At 38.5% G+C, this 10,000-nt stretch overlaps 1 protein-coding gene across 2 annotated transcripts in view; it reads left to right on the top strand.

Moving 5' to 3' along the window:
* LOC119575384 (arylsulfatase I-like) overlaps positions 1 to 10,000 on the top strand; it is a 142,843-nt gene that overhangs the window by 74,237 nt on the left and 58,606 nt on the right. Inside the window, exon 1 of one of the 2 annotated variants that reach the window (XM_037922975.1) lies at positions 1,877 to 2,016. The exons of the other annotated variant lie outside the window; for it this stretch is intronic. The gene's annotated coding sequence lies outside the window, so the exon portion shown is untranslated. Of the gene's footprint in view, positions 1 to 1,876; positions 2,017 to 10,000 lie in introns of those variants that run through there. 2 annotated transcript variants of the gene reach the window in all.

Below are 10,000 nucleotides of genomic sequence, written 5' to 3'. Positions count from 1 at the left end.
AACGAATACGGAAAATGAAGCAACACGACTGAAATTGCAATAGGATATTACTCACGAATCAATTAAACAAACAAACAAACAAAGATACCGTGAAAAAAATGGTGTTCCAAGAAAAAAAAGGAAAATAAATAAATAAAGAAAGAGAGAAAGAAAGGGAGAGAGAAAGAACGAATGAAAGAAAAAGAAAGAATGAATGAATTATAGCAAGAAATAAGTGAGAAAGAAGGAATGAAGGAAGGAAAAGAGAGAACGAAAAAGAGAAAAAAAAAATAAATTGCAATATAATAAAACAGAGAAAGAGAGAAAGAAGAAGAGAGATAGAGAGAGAGAGAGAGAGAGAGAGAGAGAGAGAGAGAGGAGAGAGAGAGAGAGAGAGAGAGAGAGAGAGTGAGAGAGAGAGAGAGAAAGAGAGATAAGGAAAGAAAAAGAGAGAGAGAAAAGCTAAATAAGAAAAAAGGAGAAAAAGAATGAAAGAAACAAAACGAAAAAAGAAAAAAAAAAAAAAAAACAGAGAGATAAAGGGAAATATATAAAACGAAAGAAAGAAAAAAGAAAAAGGAAGAACAGAAAGAAAAAGTACGAAAGATAGAGAGAAAAAGAGAGAATGAGAGAAGAGGGAAAATTTAATAATTTATTGTTTTTTGTTTTATTTGTTTTATTTTTGTTTTATTTGTTTTATTTATTATTTTTTGTTTTTTCTTTTTACTTTTATAATTGTAGTTCTGACTGATCCGAATCCGAATACGTTTTTCGTATGAAAACGGTAGAAAAAAAAATTGTTTTATTATTTTTTCTTATTGTTATTCTGATAAATTCAAAACTGAACTGACAAACTGATAATCTAATTACTGTTTTGTATGAGAATGGCAGAAAAAAAAAACACACAATTTCTTTTTCTTGTTTTGAGAAATCCCAATTATGAGACTATAATTCCTGATTTTCTTTTCGTATTTAATGACAGAAAAAAAGACACACAAATAAAAGATAAACAAATCAATATAAAAAGAAGAAGAAGCAGAACCAAACAGAGAGATAACTAACAGCCACAAATCAGCCTTTACCTCCGTTATATTTTCCCGTCCAGTTTATCAATCTCCTGAATCGCTTTCAATCAAGCTAATCCTCTGATTCCTAATCCCCTGCTCGTTGAATCAATAATCCCTCTATCTTTTCCTAATCAGATGGTCAAAGTACCTCCTAATCCCTTTCGTGTTTTGACAGCGACGATCTAAAAATGTCAGATCAGACAACGTCGTCAATTTTCGTGCGTATACATTGTAAAGATTTTTTTTTTTTTTTTTTTAAATCTTGAATTGGTCATCAAAACCATATCAGCAGAATATGTGGATTTACTTTTAATGGTATACAACGAGGAATAAGTTTCATACATCAAAAGCTTGCCGACAATATCTATGTGTATTCACCATATATATATATATATATATATATATATATATATATATATATATATATATATATATATATATATATATATATATATATATATATATATATACATACACACATACACACACACACATATAAATATATAATATGATATATATTACACACACCCACACACACACACACACAGTCACAGACACACACAATAAATATATAATATATGATATATATTACACACACACACACACCACACACACACACACACACACACACACACACACACACACACACACACACACACACACACACACACACACACACGCATATATATATATATATATATATATATATATATATATATATATATATATATATATATATATATACATATATACACAAATATATGTATATATTTTTTCTTTCTTTCTTTCTTGTTTTTTTCTTTGACATCTACATCAACAAACATCCTAATGACCTTTTCCTCTTTCTCCAGAGGAAAAGAATTCAGGAAAATCTTCGATCGCCATGACCCTCTTGAAGCTCTTAGTCTACCTGGTTCTCCTTATACTCTGGTACCACGAAGCTGCCACTGTTGCTAAGATCCCACGCACGGTAAGTAATGATAATAATTGATAATAATAATAACACGCACGGTAAGTAATGATAATAATTGATAATAATAATAACACGCACGATAAGTAATGATAATAATATAAATAATAATAACACGCACGGTAAGTAATGATAATAATTGATAATAATAATAACCCGCACGGTAGTAATGATAAAAATTTACTAAATAAAAAAATGTAGAGTTTTTGGAACACGCTCTTGGATTTGGGTTTAAATTTGTGTCGTCTGTTAATGTCTTCTAACCATATACAAGGAACTGCCGGGGGTTTCAAATACACTGGCGGTGCGGGTTTCACGCGGTCAGTATGAAGCAGGGGAGAACGCACACCTGCACCCCACAACGGTAGGGGGGGGGTGAGGAAAGGATAAATAGGGAACGGGAGGGGGATAGTGGACATGGAGGAGCAGAAAAAGAACTGGGAACTGAAAAGGGGGAATATTGGGGAAAGGGGAAATGGAAACTGTGAAGCAAAAAGGATTGGAAAACGAGAGAGAGAGAGAGAGGGGAAAGAGAGAGAGAGAGAGAGAGAGAGAAGGGGAAAGAGAGAGGAGAGAGAAGAGAAGAGAGAGGGGAGGAGAGAGAGAGAGGAGAGAGGAGGAAAGACAGGAGAAGAAAAAGGGGAAAAAAATAGCAGGAGAAGATAAAGAAAAAGGAGAAGAGAGAGAGGAAGAGGAGGAGAGAGAGAGAGAGAGGAAGAGGGGAAGAGAAGAGAGGAAAAGAGATGGGAGGGAGGTAAAAAAAATGAAAATATAGGTAGTTTTAACCAATTATTCTTTCTCTCTCTCTCTGTTTCCCCTTCTTTCTCCCCTTTCACTTTTTCTTCTCTGCATAGTTGTTTTCCCTTCCTCACCCTCTCGCGCCTTCTTTCCTCTCTTCTCTCCCCTTTTCCACCTCTTTCCCCTCCCTCCTTCTTCTTTCCCTCCCCCCCTCTCTCTCCTCTCTCTCCCCCTCTTCTCTCCTCTCTTTTCTTCCCTCTCTCTCTCTCCCCAAACACACACCCCAAAAGAACATACTCTATAAAACACGTAGAAGTTAAAAAACACAAACAAAAAAAAAGTTTCACAAACACACACACAACACACACCTCTTACATCTGGAATATCAAGAAATCACAGTGAAAATTAATGGGGGAATTTTTATCCACAGGGGGGGAAAAAAAGAAAAAAATATCACAAACCTCTCAATCGGGCCTCGCCCTGCGATTAGGGGGCCAAAAATCATATCTGAGGATTTTAGTTTAGAGAAGAGGTGCGGTCTTTTCTCTCTCTTTTCTTTTTTCCTTTCGTTTTTTTTTTTCGTTTTTCTTCCCGCCTTTGCCCCTTTTTTTTTTTTTTTTTTTTTTTTTTTTATTATAATATTTTTTGTCTCATCTACTGTCTATCCGTAATCTCTACTTTCTTTTCCCTCCCATTTTTTTTTTTTCCCCCTTTTTCCCCCCTCTTCCCCTCCTTTCCCCCCTCCCCCCTCCTCCCTCCCCTCCCCCCTTTTCTCTCCCCCCCTCCCTTTCCCCATCCCCCCTCATCCTTCCCCTCCCCCCACCTCCCCCTTTCCCCCCTTCCCAAAACCTCCCCCCTTTTCTCCTTCCCCCTTCCCCCTTTCTGTCCTTCCTTCTTCTCCCTCTCCCCCCCTTCTCCCTCCCCTTCTCCCCTCAACAGAAAAAAATCTGGAGAGGTAATTGGCGAGGGAACCAAAGGGTCTTTTTTAAAGATCGAGGGGAGAGGCAAGGGGGTTTGGGGGAAGTAGGAAGGTTGGGGAGGGGGGGAAAAAGGGGGGGATGGGGGGGGAGGGGAAGAAGGGGGGTATGGGGGGGGGAAGGGGGAAGGGGGGGATGGGGAAGGGGGGGAAGAAGGAAGGTATGAGGAAGGGAAGGGGGGTTTTTGGGGGGAGGAGATGTAAGGGAAAGGAGGAGAGGTAAGTTAAGGGATGGGGAAGGTGGGGAGGGGATGGAGGAGGGGAGGAGAGGAGGGAAAGGAGGGGGAAAGGAGGGAAGGGAAGGGAAAAAGAGGGGGGTGGGGGAGGGGAAATGAAAAAAAAGAGGAAGGAAGGGAAAGGAAGGGGAAGAAACAGAGGAAGAGGGGAAAATATGAAAAGGAATGGGGAATGTTGGGGAGGGAAAGGAAAGAGGGAGAAAGGGGAGGCAAAGAGAAGGTAACAAGAGAAGATATTTTGGTATACAAGAAGAAGGGAGAGATGGAAAGGGAAGGGAAAAGATAAGAAAAAGATAGAGAGGGCCGGAAGAAAAGAAAAGAAAAGAAAAATAAAGAACAAAGAGAGAGAGAGAGAGAAAAAAAAAAAAAAAAGGAAAAAAGTGAAAAAAAGACGAAAAAAAATAAATAAAAAGAATTATAACCACTCGATATTAAACCCTTCCCGATGGAATTTGAAGAAAAAAGAAAAGAAAGAAAGAAAAAAACGATAATATTATCTTAATATCGAGGGATCAATAGAAAGTCGGCGATATTAAGAATCTCTTTTAGATAAAGGAGAACGCAGATCGATGACAGAAGTTCTCAGGGGAAGGAAATGAAGAGGGGAAGAAAGGGCCACGAAAAGGCCCACGAAAGAGGAAATATCACCCTTAATGTCGAGAGAAATAGAGGCGATATTCCTGCCTTCTTAGAATTGGGGAATAAGAAGGTGATACATTTTGAGTAAAGGACGACGTAAAGAGAGAGATAGGAAAAAATAAAGATAAAGAGATACATAGGAAGTTAGAGATAGATAAATACATAGGTGTATAGTTGGATAGATAAAAAGATAGGAAGGTAGATAGATAGTCTGGGCGGTAGATGGATTGGTTTGTATATGTATATATACATATACATACATTTATATATATAATATATATTAAAATTTTAATATATATATAATTATTATAATTTTTATTATATATATATATACATATATTATATAATATATATATATATTATTATATAATATAATTTTTATAATATATATATAAAATATAAATAAAATAAATATATATTTTAAAATAATATATATATATATATTAATTAATTTTAATATAAATAATATATTTATAAATAGAGAGAGGAGAGAAAAGAGAGAGAGAGAGAGAGAGGGAGAGAGAGAGAGAGAGAGAGAGAAGAGACGAGTGAGACGGAGGGTGTGTATGTGTTATGTATAAAAATATATATATATATATATATTATATTATATTAATATAAAATATATATATAATATATAATATATATATATAGATGAAGATAGATAGATAGATAGATGGTAATAAAAGACAGAAGATACGTAGGGAGAGAGAGAGAGAGAGAAAAAGGAGAGAGAGAAAGAAACACACCAACACACACACACACACACACACACACAAACCCCCACACACACACAACCACACACACAGAGAGAGAGAGAGAAGAGAGAGATTGGGAGGAAGAGAGAAAGAAGAGAGAGAGAGAGCGGGTAGAGAGAGAGAGAGAGGGAAGAGAGAGGGAGAGAGAGAGAGAATGAGAGAGAGAGAGAGAGAGGGGGGGAGAGAAGAGGGGAAGGGGAGAGAGGAAGAGAGGATTGAGAGAGAGAAAAGAGAAAGAGAGCTACCGCCCGAAAGAGCAGAAGAAAAAGTGATATCTACTAATCACATTTTTTCTTCCCTCCCGAATACCAATGATAAATGACGGGTCTTTTTACTAATGCTGAGATCTGGAGAGAAAAAAACATGTACAGATATTAAGGAATATACTTTTCTTTTCACAATATTTCTGGAAAAATGGAAAAACATCACCACAGACCGCACACGACACAAAATATAAATAAAATATATTAAATAATTTTAATATAAAATATATATATAATATATAATATATATTATATAACAATAACACACACACACACCAAAAACACCCAAAACACCACACACACACACACACCCCAAAAAAATTTTAAAATAATATATATTATAATATATATATATATATATATTTTTAAAAATTTAAAATTTATAATATATATATATATATATATATATATTATATATATAATATAATAAAATATAATTATACATAATTTTCACACACCCACACCCCACAACCCCATACACAACAAACCACACACACAACCCCACACACACACACACACACAACACACAAAAAAACACATATATATATATATATATATATATATATATATATATATATAATAATATAAAAATATTATTAAAAAAAATTATATTATTATATATATTTATATATATATATAATATTATAATATATAAAAAAATATTTAAAAATAAATAATTTTAAATATATATAATTATTATATATTATTATATATATAAATACACAACACACACCACACACCACACACCACACACACAAACACACACACACAACACCACACACACACCCCAACAACACACACACACACACAACCCCACACACACACACAAAACACACACCACACACACACACCACACACACAACACACACCACACACAACACACAACACACAACAATTTTTATAATATTAATATAAAATTATATATATATAATATATATAAAATATATATAATAATACATACATACATAACACATACCGCACACACACACAAAAACACACCACACACCCCAAAAACCACCCACATAATATATTTTTTTATATATTTTTTAAATATAATATAATAATATATTATATATTATAATATATACCCAACATCACCTACAAAAACTTTAAAAATACCCAACAACACACACACACACACAACACACACACCCTATATATATAATATATAATATTATATAATATTTAATTTTTTTATAATATAGAAAATATTATATAATATTTTTATAAATATAATAAAATTATTATATATATAAATATATATATATAAAATATATACAAAATTTTAATAATTAAATATTTATGACATATATGTATATATATATTTATATTATGTATTAAAAAAATTTAATGAATATATATAATACAAAAAAATTTAATTATTTTTAATATAAATATATAATAATATATATTATAATAAATATAAAAAAAATATATTTTAAACAACCCCTAACCCCCCCCTCCTTCCCCCTTTCCCCCCCCCCCCCTTTTAAAAAGACAGCCGCCCTGCTCTTCCCCGAAGGGCCTCCCTAGGGGGATGGGCAGCCACGGGGGGGGGAAAAGCACCCGGATAACCCCCCTTTTATTGGGGGTTGGCTTTTAATCGACCCTCGTCTCCCGCCCGCGCGTGTAAAGACTCATCTTTAAAAGGGGTAGTCCGAGCATAAAGGGGGGGGGGGGGAGGAGGAATGGGGGGAGGATGGGGGGGGGGGGGGAGTTCGAGGGAGGAGGGGGGGTAGGGAAAGGGGGGGGTGGGGGGAGGAGAGAGATAGGAGGGGGGGGGGTGGAGGGGGATAGGGGGGGGGTGGGGGGTGGAGGGGGGGGGGGGGGGGGGGGAAGAAAAGGGGGTGGAAGTGGGAAGGGAAGGAGGGGAGGGGAGAAAGAGAGGAGAGGGGAGGGGGGGAAGAGGGGGGTGGAGGAAGAGAGGGGGGAGGTATGGGAGGAGGAGAGGGAGGAGGGGGAGAAAGAAGGGTGAGAGAGGGGTGGGAGAGGGAGGAGGGAAGGAGGAAGAAGGGAGGGGTATGGAAGGGGAAGAAGAAGGAGGGAGGAAGAGGGAGAGAAGGAGAGGAGAGGGAAGAAGGGTGAGAGAAGACTGAGAAGGAGAGAAAAGTGGGAGGAAAAGAAGAGAGAGAGAGAGAGAAAGATTTTGACTAGAAGTGGGAGAAGATGGAGAAGGGAAGGAAGACTGAGGGAAAGTGAAGGGAAAGGAAGGAAAGGGAAGAGAGAGGGAAGAAGAGAAGCGTGAGATGGAAGAGAAAGGAAGGGAGGAGGGGCAGAGGAAAAAAAAAAGGATCAGGAAAGAGGAAAGGGGTGGAGGAGAAGTAAGAGGAGGAGGAGACACACACACAAGAGAGAGCTAAGAGTAGAGAAAGAGGGAGGAGGAGAACTGGGAGAAAGGGGAAGAGGGAGCAAGAAGAGGAGAGGGACAGAAGAAGAAGAAGAATTAGAAGAAGAAGACGAGGAAGAAGAAGTGGAGGAGGCGATGGAGGCAGAAGAGGAGGAGGAGGAGGAGGAGGAGAGATTGACGATGCTTATTAAGATGGAGGAGGCAAAGGAGACGAAAATAAAAGCGAAAAGTTGAGAATAAGATAAACCACAATAAAAAGGAAGACAAAGGAAAAACGACTGAGACAATGAGGCTGGCGTGAAGAAAGAGATGAGATGAAGAGAAATTAGAGAATAAAGTGATAGGGTAAGAGAGAGAGAGAGAGAGAGAGGAGGAGAGGAGAAGAGAGAGAGAGAGAAGAGGAGAAAGGAGAGAGAGAGAGAAGAGGAGAGAGAAGCGAAGGAGAGAGAGGAGAGAGAGAGAGAAGGTGAGGAGAGAGAGAGAGAAGAGAGAGAGAGAGAGAGAGAAGAGAGAGAGAGTGAGAGAGAGAGAGAGAGAAGAGGAGAAAGCGAGAGAGAGAGAGAAAGAAAGAGAAAGAGAGAGAGACTGACAGACGCCCACACAGACAAACAGACTGATCCACACACAGACAAACAAACCACGCCAAGAAGAAAAATAAATGAGAGAAAAGAAAAGATAAACCAAGAGAAGAGAAACGAAAGCAAATCCCCGAGACAGTCAGCGGAGGAGAAAAAGGGAATAACGAAAAGGAAAAAGAAAAAGATGAAAATATCGTTGCTGCTCGAAAGGAGGAGGAAGAAAGGGTCAGAAGATGGACGAGTAGGAGACGGAGGAAGAAGAAGAAGAAGAAGAAGAAGAAGAAGAGAGAAGAGAGAAGAGAGAAAAAACTGATGATGAAGGAGGAATAGATTGAAGGAGATGGAAGAGGGGGAGATGGAAGGGGGAAGAAAGGATGATGAAGGAGAGGGAGGAGGGAGTGATGGAGAGTGAGGGAGAGAGTTGGAGGAGAGAGGGGGGAGAGGGAAAGGGAGAGATGAAGAGGGGAGGGGGAGAGGGAGGGAGAGAGTTGGAGGGGAGAGGAGAGAGAGAGATGGAGGGGGAGATGGTGGGGGAAGGGGGGAGGAGGGGAGAGCTAAAGGGAGAGATGGTGGTCTGGAGGGGGAGGGAGGGGGAGGGGGGTGTAGGAGAAGGAGGACAGAGGAGGTAGAGATAGAGAGAGAGGAAGAGAGGAGGAGGGGGGAATGGGAGAGCCAATACGAGGAAAGAGGAAGAGATGAAAAGGAAGAGAGAAGGTAAAGAGGAACGAAGGAGAAAGAGATAAAAGGTGGAGAAGCAGGAGGAAGGAAAGGGAGATGGAGGAGGGCGAGAGAGAGGAGGAAGCAAGAGAGAGGAGAGGGTTAGCGGAGGCTGTACGTCAAGGCACAAGCATGAAGTGCTTAGCAAGCAGGCAGGACTGGCTTAAACAGGAGGTCGGTATTCGAATGCTGCTTGCTCGTTGACTTCGCAAAGGGATTAGACACATGATTTCTGTGTGTCTGTCTGTCTGTCTCTGTCTGTCTCTCTGCTTTTGTCTCTCTCTCACTCTCTGTCTCTGTCTCTGTGTTTCTCTCACTTTCTGTCTGTCTGTCTGCTGTCTCTCTCTCATTCTCTGTCTCTATCTCTGTCTCTGTCTGTCTGTCTGTCTGTCCGTCTGTCTGTCTGCTGTCTGTCTGTCTCTCTCTCATATAAAAATATCTATTCATCAGTCTCTGTCCATCAGTATTTTTCTATATATGTATGTGCCTGTATATATCCGTGCCTTTGTGCTTTCTCATTGATTATAGAATTCTCAAAGATAACACATATCTAAATAGAACACACACACACACACACACACACACACACACACACACACACACACACACACGCACACACACACACACACACACACACCACACACAACACCCACAGCCCACCCACACACACACACACACACACACACACACACACACACACACACACACATACACACAATTTATATCTATCTA

Source organism: Penaeus monodon, chromosome 1 (genome assembly GCF_015228065.2).
Source record: "Penaeus monodon isolate SGIC_2016 chromosome 1, NSTDA_Pmon_1, whole genome shotgun sequence".
Classification (NCBI taxonomy): Eukaryota; Metazoa; Arthropoda; class Malacostraca; order Decapoda; family Penaeidae; genus Penaeus; species Penaeus monodon.
Note: the sequence above shows the minus strand (reverse complement) of the source record. Positions and strands in the feature narration are given on the sequence as shown.